Source organism: Cetorhinus maximus, chromosome 29 (assembly GCF_964194155.1).
Source record: "Cetorhinus maximus chromosome 29, sCetMax3.hap1.1, whole genome shotgun sequence".
In the NCBI taxonomy this organism is placed as follows: Eukaryota; Metazoa; Chordata; class Chondrichthyes; order Lamniformes; family Cetorhinidae; genus Cetorhinus; species Cetorhinus maximus.
This window is the reverse complement of record NC_135907.1, coordinates 6,277,159-6,290,817: the sequence shown is the minus strand read 5'-3', so window position 1 is coordinate 6,290,817 and position 13,659 is coordinate 6,277,159. Positions and strand designations below refer to the sequence as shown.

The following is a 13,659-nucleotide window of genomic DNA, read 5'->3' as shown; positions in this document are numbered from 1 at the left end:
GCGTAGCATTAAATCTACTACGCGATGTGTTGCGACCTTGGACTACCTAGCCAAGGTCAAAGCTGACCTGTTGTTTCTGCAGGAGTGTGCGATACCGCACCTCAGCTCCTACAGGCAATGGTCACGATGGTGGTCCCACGGGCCATCGATCTGGTCGGGCGGAAACGACTCTCGTTCCTCCGGCCTGGGTATTCTGCTGCGGGGAGGCAACTTCACCGTCTCCGAGGTCAAGGAGGTGGTGGGCGGGCGACTCCTGGTAGCAGACGTAATGTACAAGAACGCTCCACTCCGGTTAATTAACGTGTACGGCCCGGCACAAGGGGCTGAGCGGCTGGAGGTTTTTCAGCAGCTCCCACTGCTGCTGGCGACCTCCAGGCCGGTCATTCTGGGCGGGGACTTCAACTGCATCATCGATGCGGCTGGACGATCCGGCAGGGCCGGAAGCAGATTGGACGCTACGTCCAGATCCCTGATGGAAACAGTTAAGGATGCCAAGCTGCACGACGTCTTCAGCAACCCTGCAGACGGAGCGCAGCGTAGATACACCTGGTCGCGGCCAGACGGGTCCATTCGTTCCAGGATAGACTTCCTGTTTGTGTCCCGTGCATTCACAGTCAGATCCACCGACGTCAAGCCGGTGTTCTTCTCTGACCACTGCCTCCTACTGGCGGACTGCCACTTGGAGGAAGACCTGAGGGTGGGCAGGGGGGCATGGAAGCTAAATGTGCAACTGCTGACCCCAGAGAACATTGAGGAGCTCAAGAGGGATTACAAAGGTTGGAGAACCGTGAAACCCCTCTTTGAGTCCCTGACACACTGGTGGGAAGTGATCAAGGGAAGCATCAAGAGGTTTTTCATCCTCAAAGGCACCCAGAAAGCTAGAAAGGAACAGAGGGAAATGTCCCGACTCCAGGAAAAGATGCAGAATCTGCTCCGGCTGCAGTCGATGGGGGTCGATGTCAAGGAGGAGCTCCAAGAGGTGAAGGGCCAGCAAGCCTCGCACTTTGCCTCGGAGGCCTCCAAGATCATCTTCCGTTCCAGAGTCCGCTCCGTGGAGCAGGATGAGACGTGCTCACGTTTCTTCTTCCAAAAGGTACACAGAGAGCGCTCTGTGATCAGCAGCCTGAAGGAAGAAGACGGCTCAGTAAAGTCATCACGGTCCGACATTCTGAGGATCAGCAAATCCTTTTATGCCGGACTGTATGACGTGAAGCCCACGGACAGCACGGCCTCCCAGTCCTTCCTGTCCTCTATCACGGAGGTCCTAGACCACAGTACGCGGGAGAGCCTAGACAAACCGCTAACTCCTGACGAACTGACTAAGGCCCTCGAGTCCTTCGAGAAGAGTAAAACCCCCGGAAGCGACGGCCTGCCGGCGGAGTTGTATTCGGCTCTGTGGGACTTGATCGGCCCAGACCTGCTAGAAGTGTACGAGAGTATGCTCCTGGCCGGCAGCATGTCAGAATCCATGAGGAAAGGCATCATCACCCTCATCTACAAGCACAAGGGGGAAAGGGAGGAAATTAGAAATTGGCGACCCATTTCACTGTTGAATATGGACTATAAGATTCTGTCCAAGGTCATCGCCAACCGGGTCAAATCCGCTCTGGAATTGGTGATTCACCCTGACCAGACCTGCTCTGTGCCAGGCAGGAAGATCTCTGACAGCCTGGCGCTGCTCAGGGATACGATTGCCTATGTACAGGACAGGGGTGTGGATACCTGCCTCATCAGCTTGGATCAGGAGAAGGCCTTTGACAGAATATCGCACACCTACATGGGGGATGTGCTCTCCAAAATGGGCTTTGGGGAGGGAATTCGAAATTGGATCCAACTGCTCTACACTAACATCAGTAGCGCAGTCTCAATCAATGGGTGGGAAACAGATAGCTTTCCGATTAAATCTGGAGTCAGGCAGGGCTGCCCTCTCTCGCCTGCCCTTTTTGTGTGCTGCATAGAACCCTTTGCCGAGTCCATCAGGAAGGATCCGGGCATAAGAGGAGTGACGATCCCAGGCAGTGGAGGCACTCAGGTAAAAGCCTCCCTGTACATGGACGACGTCGCCGTCTTCTGCTCGGATCCGCTGTCGGTGCGCAGACTGATGCACGTCTGCGACCAGTTCGAACTGGCCTCGGGAGCCAAGGTAAATCGTGGGAAGAGCGAGGCCATGTTCTTTGGGAAGTGGGCTGACCGATCCTTTGTCCCCTTCACTGTCAGGGCTGACGGCCTGAAGGTGCTGGGGATATGGTTCGGAGGGACCGGGGCATGCGTTAGAAACTGGAAGGAGCGAGTGGCTATGGTGAAAAGGAAACTGGGCATGTGGGAGCGACGCTCCCTCTCCATTGCGGGTAAGAACCTGGTCATCAGGTGTGAGGTACTCTCGCTGTTGCTGTACGTGGCGCAGGTCTGGCCCATTCCACACTCCTGCGCGATGGCGATCACTCGAGCCATCTTCCGCTTTATCTGGAGGTCGAAAATGGATCGTGTCTGCAGGGACGCGATGTACAAGCCTCTAGATAAAGGGGGAAAAAACGTGCCCAACATCGCCCTCATACTGATGGCCACCTTTGTGTGCGGCTGCATCAAGCGGTGCGTAGACCCTCAGTACGCAAACACCAAGTGTCACTACGTGCTGAGGTTCTACCTGTCCCCGGTGTTGCGAAGGATGGGTCTGGCCACGCTGCCGCGGAACGCTCCAAGTAGTTGGACCGTGCCGTACCACCTGTCCCTGGTGGAAAAATTTATGCAGAAAAACACCTTTGACCACAAGTCCATCAGGCAGTGGTCAGCACGTAACGTCCTAGAGGCCCTGAGGGATAAGGAGAGGGTGGACCCTGTGGGATGGTTCCCCGAGCAGACTGTCAAAGTCATTTGGCAGAATGCCTCATCGCCAGAACTTTCCAACAAGCACCAAGACGTAGCTTGGCTGGTGGTGAGAAAGGCCCTCCCCGTCAGATCCTTCCTACACGCCAGGAGTCTCACCCCCTCTGCACGATGCCCTCGAGGTGGCTGTGGTGGGGAAGAGACCGTTGTCCACCTCCTTGTGGATTGTGCCTTTGCAAAGAAAGTCTGGAGAGAGATGCAGTGGTTGCTGTCGAGGTTCATCCCGAGCAGTTCTGTGACACAGGACTCTGTGCTCTACGGGCTGTTCCCAGGGACACACACCGAGACAAACATCAACTGCAGCTGGAGGATCATCAACTCGGTGAAAGACGCGCTTTGGTCTGCCCGAAACTTGTTGGTCTTCCAGCACAAAGATTTGTCCCCGACCGATTGTTGCGGACTGGCACAATCCAAAGTCCAGGACTACGTGCTGAGGGACGCACTAAAGCTTGGGGCAGCTGCCGCAAAGGCGCAATGGGGAAGGGTCGCTGTCTAAGACCTTTCTACCACAGCGCACCGAGAGACTGGGAACTGTTTAGAGCCCCTCGGGCTGTACAGATCAAAATGAAAGGCTGTAAATGACTGTAATATTGTTTGTACTGATGCACCTGGTGATACATTTTGTAAAAGTTTAACCTGGATTGTACCCTTGTATTGTTGTTTTTGAAATGGTTTTGAATGTGATTGAAGATTTTTATGAATAAAGTATATTTTTACAATAAAAAAAAAAAAATCAGTACTTATATATATATAAGCCTTTGAACGCTGTCAGTCTGCTTTAAAGGAGGGAAGGCATATGGCACTCGGGTAAGTCCAGGGTATTTGTGGCATCGCTTCTCGGCCTCTTGGCTAAGATCAAGTGTAGTATCTGTTCTTATCAGTTTAATATCTGATACGTCCCTTATCTGGGGACCATATATTAAATTGATTTTTGGAGCAGGGAGATGGAGTAGGGGCTTGCTCCGTCCACTCCACGCATCGACCTGGTATTGCAGTATCTCTGGGAATGGTGCACCACCCCTTTCCAGGGGATTTTCAATGCTAAAAATAGATTTCTTACAAACATCTGCTTTCTTTACTTTTCAACATGCACATCTTTCAAAACACAACTTTCTTTCTTTCTCATCGCTTCTCGGCCTTTTGGCTAAGAAGGAATTTGAGCTCACTACGGGTATGAAGGAGCAGACTAAAGGTCTGGGACTCTCAGAGACAGTGGGTTTGGTAGGAGAATAAATGCTTTAATATGGGTTTAAAGATTGTATCCATAAATGTGCGTAGCATTAAATCTACTACGCGATGTGTTGCGACCTTGGACTACCTAGCCAAGGTCAAAGCTGACCTGTTGTTTCTGCAGGAGTGTGCGATACCGCACCTCAGCTCCTACAGGCAATGGTCACGATGGTGGTCCCACGGGCCATCGATCTGGTCGGGCGGAAACGACTCTCGTTCCTCCGGCCTGGGTATTCTGCTGCGGGGAGGCAACTTCACCGTCTCCGAGGTCAAGGAGGTGGTGGGCGGGCGACTCCTGGTAGCAGACGTAATGTACAAGAACGCTCCACTCCGGTTAATTAACGTGTACGGCCCGGCACAAGGGGCTGAGCGGCTGGAGGTTTTTCAGCAGCTCCCACTGCTGCTGGCGACCTCCAGGCCGGTCATTCTGGGCGGGGACTTCAACTGCATCATCGATGCGGCTGGACGATCCGGCAGGGCCGGAAGCAGATTGGACGCTACGTCCAGATCCCTGATGGAAACAGTTAAGGATGCCAAGCTGCACGACGTCTTCAGCAACCCTGCAGACGGAGCGCAGCGTAGATACACCTGGTCGCGGCCAGACGGGTCCATTCGTTCCAGGATAGACTTCCTGTTTGTGTCCCGTGCATTCACAGTCAGATCCACCGAGGTCAAGCCGGTGTTCTTCTCTGACCACTGCCTCCTACTGGCGGACTGCCACTTGGAGGAAGACCTGAGGGTGGGCAGGGGGGCATGGAAGCTAAATGTGCAACTGCTGACCCCAGAGAACATTGAGGAGCTCAAGAGGGATTACAAAGGTTGGAGAACCGTGAAACCCCTCTTTGAGTCCCTGACACACTGGTGGGAAGTGACCAAGGGAAGCATCAAGAGGTTTTTCATCCTCAAAGGCACCCAGAAAGCTAGAAAGGAACAGAGGGAAATGTCCCGACTCCAGGAAAAGATGCAGAATCTGCTCCGGCTGCGGTCGATGGGGGTCGATGTCAAGGAGGAGCTCCAAGAGGTGAAGGGCCAGCAAGCCTCGCACTTTGCCTCGGAGGCCTCCAAGATCATCTTCCGTTCCAGAGTCCGCTCCGTGGAGCAGGATGAGACGTGCTCACGTTTCTTCTTCCAAAAGGTACACAGAGAGCGCTCTGTGATCAGCAGCCTGAAGGAAGAAGACGGCTCAGTAAAGTCATCACGGTCCGACATTCTGAGGATCAGCAAATCCTTTTATGCCGGACTGTATGACGTGAAGCCCACGGACAGCACGGCCTCCCAGTCCTTCCTGTCCTCTATCACGGAGGTCCTAGACCACAGTACGCGGGAGAGCCTAGACAAACCGCTAACCCCTGACGAACTGACTAAGGCCCTCGAGTCCTTCGAGAAGAGTAAAACCCCCGGAAGCGACGGCCTGCCGGCGGAGTTGTATTCGGCTCTGTGGGACTTGATCGGCCCAGACCTGCTAGAAGTGTACGAGAGTATGCTCCTGGCCGGCAGCATGTCAGAATCCATGAGGAAAGGCATCATCACCCTCATCTACAAGCACAAGGGGGAAAGGGAGGAAATTAGAAATTGGCGACCCATTTCACTGTTGAATATGGACTATAAGATTCTGTCCAAGGTCATCGCCAACCGGGTCAAATCCGCTCTGGAATTGGTGATTCACCCTGACCAGACCTGCTCTGTGCCAGGCAGGAAGATCTCTGACAGCCTGGCGCTGCTCAGGGATACGATTGCCTATGTACAGGACAGGGGTGTGGATACCTGCCTCATCAGCTTGGATCAGGAGAAGGCCTTTGACAGAATATCGCACACCTACATGGGGGATGTGCTCTCCAAAATGGGCTTTGGGGAGGGAATTCGAAATTGGATCCAACTGCTCTACACTAACATCAGTAGCGCAGTCTCAATCAATGGGTGGGAAACAGATAGCTTTCCGATTAAATCTGGAGTCAGGCAGGGCTGCCCTCTCTCGCCTGTCCTTTTTGTGTGCTGCATAGAACCCTTTGCCGAGTCCATCAGGAAGGATCCGGGCATAAGAGGAGTGACGATCCCAGGCAGTGGAGGCACTCAGGTAAAAGCCTCCCTGTACATGGACGACGTCGCCGTCTTCTGCTCGGATCCGCTGTCGGTGCGCAGACTGATGCACGTCTGCGACCAGTTCGAACTGGCCTCGGGAGCCAAGGTAAATCGTGGGAAGAGCGAGGCCATGTTCTTTGGGAAGTGGGCTGACCGATCCTTTGTCCCCTTCACTGTCAGGGCTGACGGCCTGAAGGTGCTGGGGATATGGTTCGGAGGGACCGGGGCATGCGTTAGAAACTGGAAGGAGCGAGTGGCTATGGTGAAAAGGAAACTGGGCATGTGGGAGCGACGCTCCCTCTCCATTGCGGGTAAGAACCTGGTCATCAGGTGTGAGGTACTCTCGCTGTTGCTGTACGTGGCGCAGGTCTGGCCCATTCCACACTCCTGCGCGATGGCGATCACTCGAGCCATCTTCCGCTTTATCTGGAGGTCGAAAATGGATCGTGTCTGCAGGGACGCGATGTACAAGCCTCTAGATAAAGGGGGAAAAAACGTGCCCAACATCGCCCTCATACTGATGGCCACCTTTGTGTGCGGCTGCATCAAGCGGTGCGTAGACCCTCAGTACGCAAACACCAAGTGTCACTACGTGCTGAGGTTCTACCTGTCCCCGGTGTTGCGAAGGATGGGTCTGGCCACGCTGCCGCGGAACGCTCCAAGTAGTTGGACCGTGCCGTACCACCTGTCCCTGGTGGAAAAATTTATGCAGAAAAACACCTTTGACCACAAGTCCATCAGGCAGTGGTCAGCACGTAACGTCCTAGAGGCCCTGAGGGATAAGGAGAGGGTGGACCCTGTGGGATGGTTCCCCGAGCAGACTGTCAAAGTCATTTGGCAGAATGCCTCATCGCCAGAACTTTCCAACAAGCACCAAGACGTAGCTTGGCTGGTGGTGAGAAAGGCCCTCCCCGTCAGATCCTTCCTACACGCCAGGAGTCTCACCCCCTCTGCACGATGCCCTCGAGGTGGCTGTGGTGGGGAAGAGACCGTTGTTCACCTCCTTGTGGATTGTGCCTTTGCAAAGAAAGTCTGGAGAGAGATGCAGTGGTTGCTGTCGAGGTTCATCCCGAGCAGTTCTGTGACACAGGACTCTGTGCTCTACGGGCTGTTCCCAGGGACACACACCGAGACAAACATCGACTGCAGCTGGAGGATCATCAACTCGGTGAAAGACGCGCTTTGGTCTGCCCGAAACTTGTTGGTCTTCCAGCACAAAGATTTGTCCCCGACCGATTGTTGCGGACTGGCACAATCCAAAGTCCAGGACTACGTGCTGAGGGACGCACTAAAGCTTGGGGCAGCTGCCGCAAAGGCGCAATGGGGAAGGGTCGCTGTCTAAGACCTTTCTACCACAGCGCACCGAGAGACTGGGAACTGTTTAGAGCCCCTCGGGCTGTACAGATCAAAATGAAAGGCTGTAAATGACTGTAATATTGTTTGTACTGATGCACCTGGTGATACATTTTGTAAAAGTTTAACCTGGATTGTACCCTTGTAATGTTGTTTTTGAAATGGTTTTGAATGTGATTGAAGATTTTTATGAATAAAGTATATTTTTACAAAAAAAAAAAAAAAAAAAAAATCTGTTCTTATCAGTTTAATATCTGATACGTCCCTTATCTGGGGACCATATATTAAATTGATTTTTGGAGCAGGGAGATGGAATAGGGGCTTGCTCTGTCCACTCCACGCATCGACCTGGTATTGCAGTATCTCTGGGAATGGTGCACCACCCCTTTCCAGGGGATTTTCAATGCTAAAAATAGATTTCTTACAAACATCTGCTTTCTTTACTTTTCAACATGCACATCTTTCAAAACACAACTTTCTTTCTTTCTCATCGCTTCTCGGCCTTTTGGCTAAGAAGGAATTTGAGCTCACTACGGGTATGAAGGAGCAGACTAAAGGTCTGGGACTCTCAGAGACAGTGGGTTTGGTAGGAGAATAAATGCTTTAATATGGGTTTAAAGATTGTATCCATAAATGTGCGTAGCATTAAATCTACTACGCGATGTGTTGCGACCTTGGACTACCTAGCCAAGGTCAAAGCTGACCTGTTGTTTCTGCAGGAGTGTGCGATACCGCACCTCAGCTCCTACAGGCAATGGTCACGATGGTGGTCCCACGGGCCATCGATCTGGTCGGGCGGAAACGACTCTCGTTCCTCCGGCCTGGGTATTCTGCTGCGGGGAGGCAACTTCACCGTCTCCGAGGTCAAGGAGGTGGTGGGCGGGCGACTCCTGGTAGCAGACGTAATGTACAAGAACGCTCCACTCCGGTTAATTAACGTGTACGGCCCGGCACAAGGGGCTGAGCGGCTGGAGGTTTTTCAGCAGCTCCCACTGCTGCTGGCGACCTCCAGGCCGGTCATTCTGGGCGGGGACTTCAACTGCATCATCGATGCGGCTGGACGATCCGGCAGGGCCGGAAGCAGATTGGACGCTACGTCCAGATCCCTGATGGAAACAGTTAAGGATGCCAAGCTGCACGACGTCTTCAGCAACCCTGCAGACGGAGCGCAGCGTAGATACACCTGGTCGCGGCCAGACGGGTCCATTCGTTCCAGGATAGACTTCCTGTTTGTGTCCCGTGCATTCACAGTCAGATCCACCGAGGTCAAGCCGGTGTTCTTCTCTGACCACTGCCTCCTACTGGCGGACTGCCACTTGGAGGAAGACCTGAGGGTGGGCAGGGGGGCATGGAAGCTAAATGTGCAACTGCTGACCCCAGAGAACATTGAGGAGCTCAAGAGGGATTACAAAGGTTGGAGAACCGTGAAACCCCTCTTTGAGTCCCTGACACACTGGTGGGAAGTGATCAAGGGAAGCATCAAGAGGTTTTTCATCCTCAAAGGCACCCAGAAAGCTAGAAAGGAACAGAGGGAAATGTCCCGACTCCAGGAAAAGATGCAGAATCTGCTCCGGCTGCAGTCGATGGGGGTCGATGTCAAGGAGGAGCTCCAAGAGGTGAAGGGCCAGCAAGCCTCGCACTTTGCCTCGGAGGCCTCCAAGATCATCTTCCGTTCCAGAGTCCGCTCCGTGGAGCAGGATGAGACGTGCTCACGTTTCTTCTTCCAAAAGGTACACAGAGAGCGCTCTGTGATCAGCAGCCTGAAGGAAGAAGACGGCTCAGTAAAGTCATCACGGTCCGACATTCTGAGGATCAGCAAATCCTTTTATGCCGGACTGTATGACGTGAAGCCCACGGACAGCACGGCCTCCCAGTCCTTCCTGTCCTCTATCACGGAGGTCCTAGACCACAGTACGCGGGAGAGCCTAGACAAACCGCTAACTCCTGACGAACTGACTAAGGCCCTCGAGTCCTTCGAGAAGAGTAAAACCCCCGGAAGCGACGGCCTGCCGGCGGAGTTGTATTCGGCTCTGTGGGACTTGATCGGCCCAGACCTGCTAGAAGTGTACGAGAGTATGCTCCTGGCCGGCAGCATGTCAGAATCCATGAGGAAAGGCATCATCACCCTCATCTACAAGCACAAGGGGGAAAGGGAGGAAATTAGAAATTGGCGTCCCATTTCACTGTTGAATGTGGACTATAAGATTCTGTCCAAGGTCATCGCCAACCGGGTCAAATCCGCTCTGGAATTGGTGATTCACCCTGACCAGACCTGCTCTGTGCCAGGCAGGAAGATCTCTGACAGCCTGGCGCTGCTCAGGGATACGATTGCCTATGTACAGGACAGGGGTGTGGATACCTGCCTCATCAGCTTGGATCAGGAGAAGGCCTTTGACAGAATATCGCACACCTACATGGGGGATGTGCTCTCCAAAATGGGGTTTGGGGAGGGAATTCGAAATTGGATCCAACTGCTCTACACTAACATCAGTAGCGCAGTCTCAATCAATGGGTGGGAAACAGATAGCTTTCCGATTAAATCTGGAGTCAGGCAGGGCTGCCCTCTCTCGCCTGTCCTTTTTGTGTGCTGCATAGAACCCTTTGCCGAGTCCATCAGGAAGGATCCGGGCATAAGAGGAGTGACGATCCCAGGCAGTGGAGGCACTCAGGTAAAAGCCTCCCTGTACATGGACGACGTCGCCGTCTTCTGCTCGGATCCGCTGTCGGTGCGCAGACTGATGCACGTCTGCGACCAGTTCGAACTGGCCTCGGGAGCCAAGGTAAATCGTGGGAAGAGCGAGGCCATGTTCTTTGGGAAGTGGGCTGACCGATCCTTTGTCCCCTTCACTGTCAGGGCTGACGGCCTGAAGGTGCTGGGGATATGGTTCGGAGGGACCGGGGCATGCGTTAGAAACTGGAAGGAGCGAGTGGCTATGGTGAAAAGGAAACTGGGCATGTGGGAGCGACGCTCCCTCTCCATTGCGGGTAAGAACCTGGTCATCAGGTGTGAGGTACTCTCGCTGTTGCTGTACGTGGCGCAGGTCTGGCCCATTCCACACTCCTGCGCGATGGCGATCACTCGAGCCATCTTCCGCTTTATCTGGAGGTCGAAAATGGATCGTGTCTGCAGGGACGCGATGTACAAGCCTCTAGATAAAGGGGGAAAAAACGTGCCCAACATCGCCCTCATACTGATGGCCACCTTTGTGTGCGGCTGCATCAAGCGGTGCGTAGACCCTCAGTACGCAAACACCAAGTGTCACTACGTGCTGAGGTTCTACCTGTCCCCGGTGTTGCGAAGGATGGGTCTGGCCACGCTGCCGCGGAACGCTCCAAGTAGTTGGACCGTGCCGTACCACCTGTCCCTGGTGGAAAAATTTATGCAGAAAAACACCTTTGACCACAAGTCCATCAGGCAGTGGTCAGCACGTAACGTCCTAGAGGCCCTGAGGGATAAGGAGAGGGTGGACCCTGTGGGATGGTTCCCCGAGCAGACTGTCAAAGTCATTTGGCAGAATGCCTCATCGCCAGAACTTTCCAACAAGCACCAAGACGTAGCTTGGCTGGTGGTGAGAAAGGCCCTCCCCGTCAGATCCTTCCTACACGCCAGGAGTCTCACCCCCTCTGCACGATGCCCTCGAGGTGGCTGTGGTGGGGAAGAGACCGTTGTTCACCTCCTTGTGGATTGTGCCTTTGCAAAGAAAGTCTGGAGAGAGATGCAGTGGTTGCTGTCGAGGTTCATCCCGAGCAGTTCTGTGACACAGGACTCTGTGCTCTACGGGCTGTTCCCAGGGACACACACCGAGACAAACATCGACTGCAGCTGGAGGATCATCAACTCGGTGAAAGACGCGCTTTGGTCTGCCCGAAACTTGTTGGTCTTCCAGCACAAAGATTTGTCCCCGACCGATTGTTGCGGACTGGCACAATCCAAAGTCCAGGACTACGTGCTGAGGGACGCACTAAAGCTTGGGGCAGCTGCCGCAAAGGCGCAATGGGGAAGGGTCGCTGTCTAAGACCTTTCTACCACAGCGCACCGAGAGACTGGGAACTGTTTAGAGCCCCTCGGGCTGTACAGATCAAAATGAAAGGCTGTAAATGACTGTAATATTGTTTGTACTGATGCACCTGGTGATACATTTTGTAAAAGTTTAACCTGGATTGTACCCTTGTAATGTTGTTTTTGAAATGGTTTTGAATGTGATTGAAGATTTTTATGAATAAAGTATATTTTTACAAAAAAAAAAAAAAAAAATCTGTTCTTATCAGTTTAATATCTGATACGTCCCTTATCTGGGGACCATATATTAAATTGATTTTTGGAGCAGGGAGATGGAATAGGGGCTTGCTCTGTCCACTCCACGCATCGACCTGGTATTGCAGTATCTCTGGGAATGGTGCACCACCCCTTTCCAGGGGATTTTCAATGCTAAAAATAGATTTCTTACAAACATCTGCTTTCTTTACTTTTCAACATGCACATCTTTCAAAACACAACTTTCTTTCTTTCTCATCGCTTCTCGGCCTTTTGGCTAAGAAGGAATTTGAGCTCACTACGGGTATGAAGGAGCAGACTAAAGGTCTGGGACTCTCAGAGACAGTGGGTTTGGTAGGAGAATAAATGCTTTAATATGGGTTTAAAGATTGTATCCATAAATGTGCGTAGCATTAAATCTACTACGCGATGTGTTGCGACCTTGGACTACCTAGCCAAGGTCAAAGCTGACCTGTTGTTTCTGCAGGAGTGTGCGATACCGCACCTCAGCTCCTACAGGCAATGGTCACGATGGTGGTCCCACGGGCCATCGATCTGGTCGGGCGGAAACGACTCTCGTTCCTCCGGCCTGGGTATTCTGCTGCGGGGAGGCAACTTCACCGTCTCCGAGGTCAAGGAGGTGGTGGGCGGGCGACTCCTGGTAGCAGACGTAATGTACAAGAACGCTCCACTCCGGTTAATTAACGTGTACGGCCCGGCACAAGGGGCTGAGCGGCTGGAGGTTTTTCAGCAGCTCCCACTGCTGCTGGCGACCTCCAGGCCGGTCATTCTGGGCGGGGACTTCAACTGCATCATCGATGCGGCTGGACGATCCGGCAGGGCCGGAAGCAGATTGGACGCTACGTCCAGATCCCTGATGGAAACAGTTAAGGATGCCAAGCTGCACGACGTCTTCAGCAACCCTGCAGACGGAGCGCAGCGTAGATACACCTGGTCGCGGCCAGACGGGTCCATTCGTTCCAGGATAGACTTCCTGTTTGTGTCCCGTGCATTCACAGTCAGATCCACCGAGGTCAAGCCGGTGTTCTTCTCTGACCACTGCCTCCTACTGGCGGACTGCCACTTGGAGGAAGACCTGAGGGTGGGCAGGGGGGCATGGAAGCTAAATGTGCAACTGCTGACCCCAGAGAACATTGAGGAGCTCAAGAGGGATTACAAAGGTTGGAGAACCGTGAAACCCCTCTTTGAGTCCCTGACACACTGGTGGGAAGTGACCAAGGGAAGCATCAAGAGGTTTTTCATCCTCAAAGGCACCCAGAAAGCTAGAAAGGAACAGAGGGAAATGTCCCGACTCCAGGAAAAGATGCAGAATCTGCTCCGGCTGCGGTCGATGGGGGTCGATGTCAAGGAGGAGCTCCAAGAGGTGAAGGGCCAGCAAGCCTCGCACTTTGCCTCGGAGGCCTCCAAGATCATCTTCCGTTCCAGAGTCCGCTCCGTGGAGCAGGATGAGACGTGCTCACGTTTCTTCTTCCAAAAGGTACACAGAGAGCGCTCTGTGATCAGCAGCCTGAAGGAAGAAGACGGCTCAGTAAAGTCATCACGGTCCGACATTCTGAGGATCAGCAAATCCTTTTATGCCGGACTGTATGACGTGAAGCCCACGGACAGCACGGCCTCCCAGTCCTTCCTGTCCTCTATCACGGAGGTCCTAGACCACAGTACGCGGGAGAGCCTAGACAAACCGCTAACCCCTGACGAACTGACTAAGGCCCTCGAGTCCTTCGAGAAGAGTAAAACCCCCGGAAGCGACGGCCTGCCGGCGGAGTTGTATTCGGCTCTGTGGGACTTGATCGGCCCAGACCTGCTAGAAGTGTACGAGAGTATGCTCCTGGCCGGCA

General features: G+C 53.4%; 2 non-coding genes and 1 pseudogene across 2 annotated transcripts; all 3 read left to right on the top strand.

The window, feature by feature from the left end:
• Positions 1-3,712: 3,712 nt before the first annotated feature.
• On the top strand, positions 3,713-3,903 carry LOC144669893 (U2 spliceosomal RNA). Its single transcript, XR_013573791.1, has one exon. It is a non-coding gene; the product is annotated as a U2 spliceosomal RNA (small nuclear RNA).
• Positions 3,904-7,745: 3,842 nt separating this feature from the next.
• Positions 7,746-7,930, top strand: LOC144669833 (U2 spliceosomal RNA). The gene has a single exon (XR_013573759.1). It is a non-coding gene; the product is annotated as a U2 spliceosomal RNA (small nuclear RNA).
• A 3,842-nt stretch (positions 7,931-11,772) lies between these two features.
• LOC144669820 (U2 spliceosomal RNA) lies at positions 11,773-11,953 on the top strand (annotated as a pseudogene).
• The last annotated feature ends 1,706 nt before the right edge of the window (positions 11,954-13,659 follow it).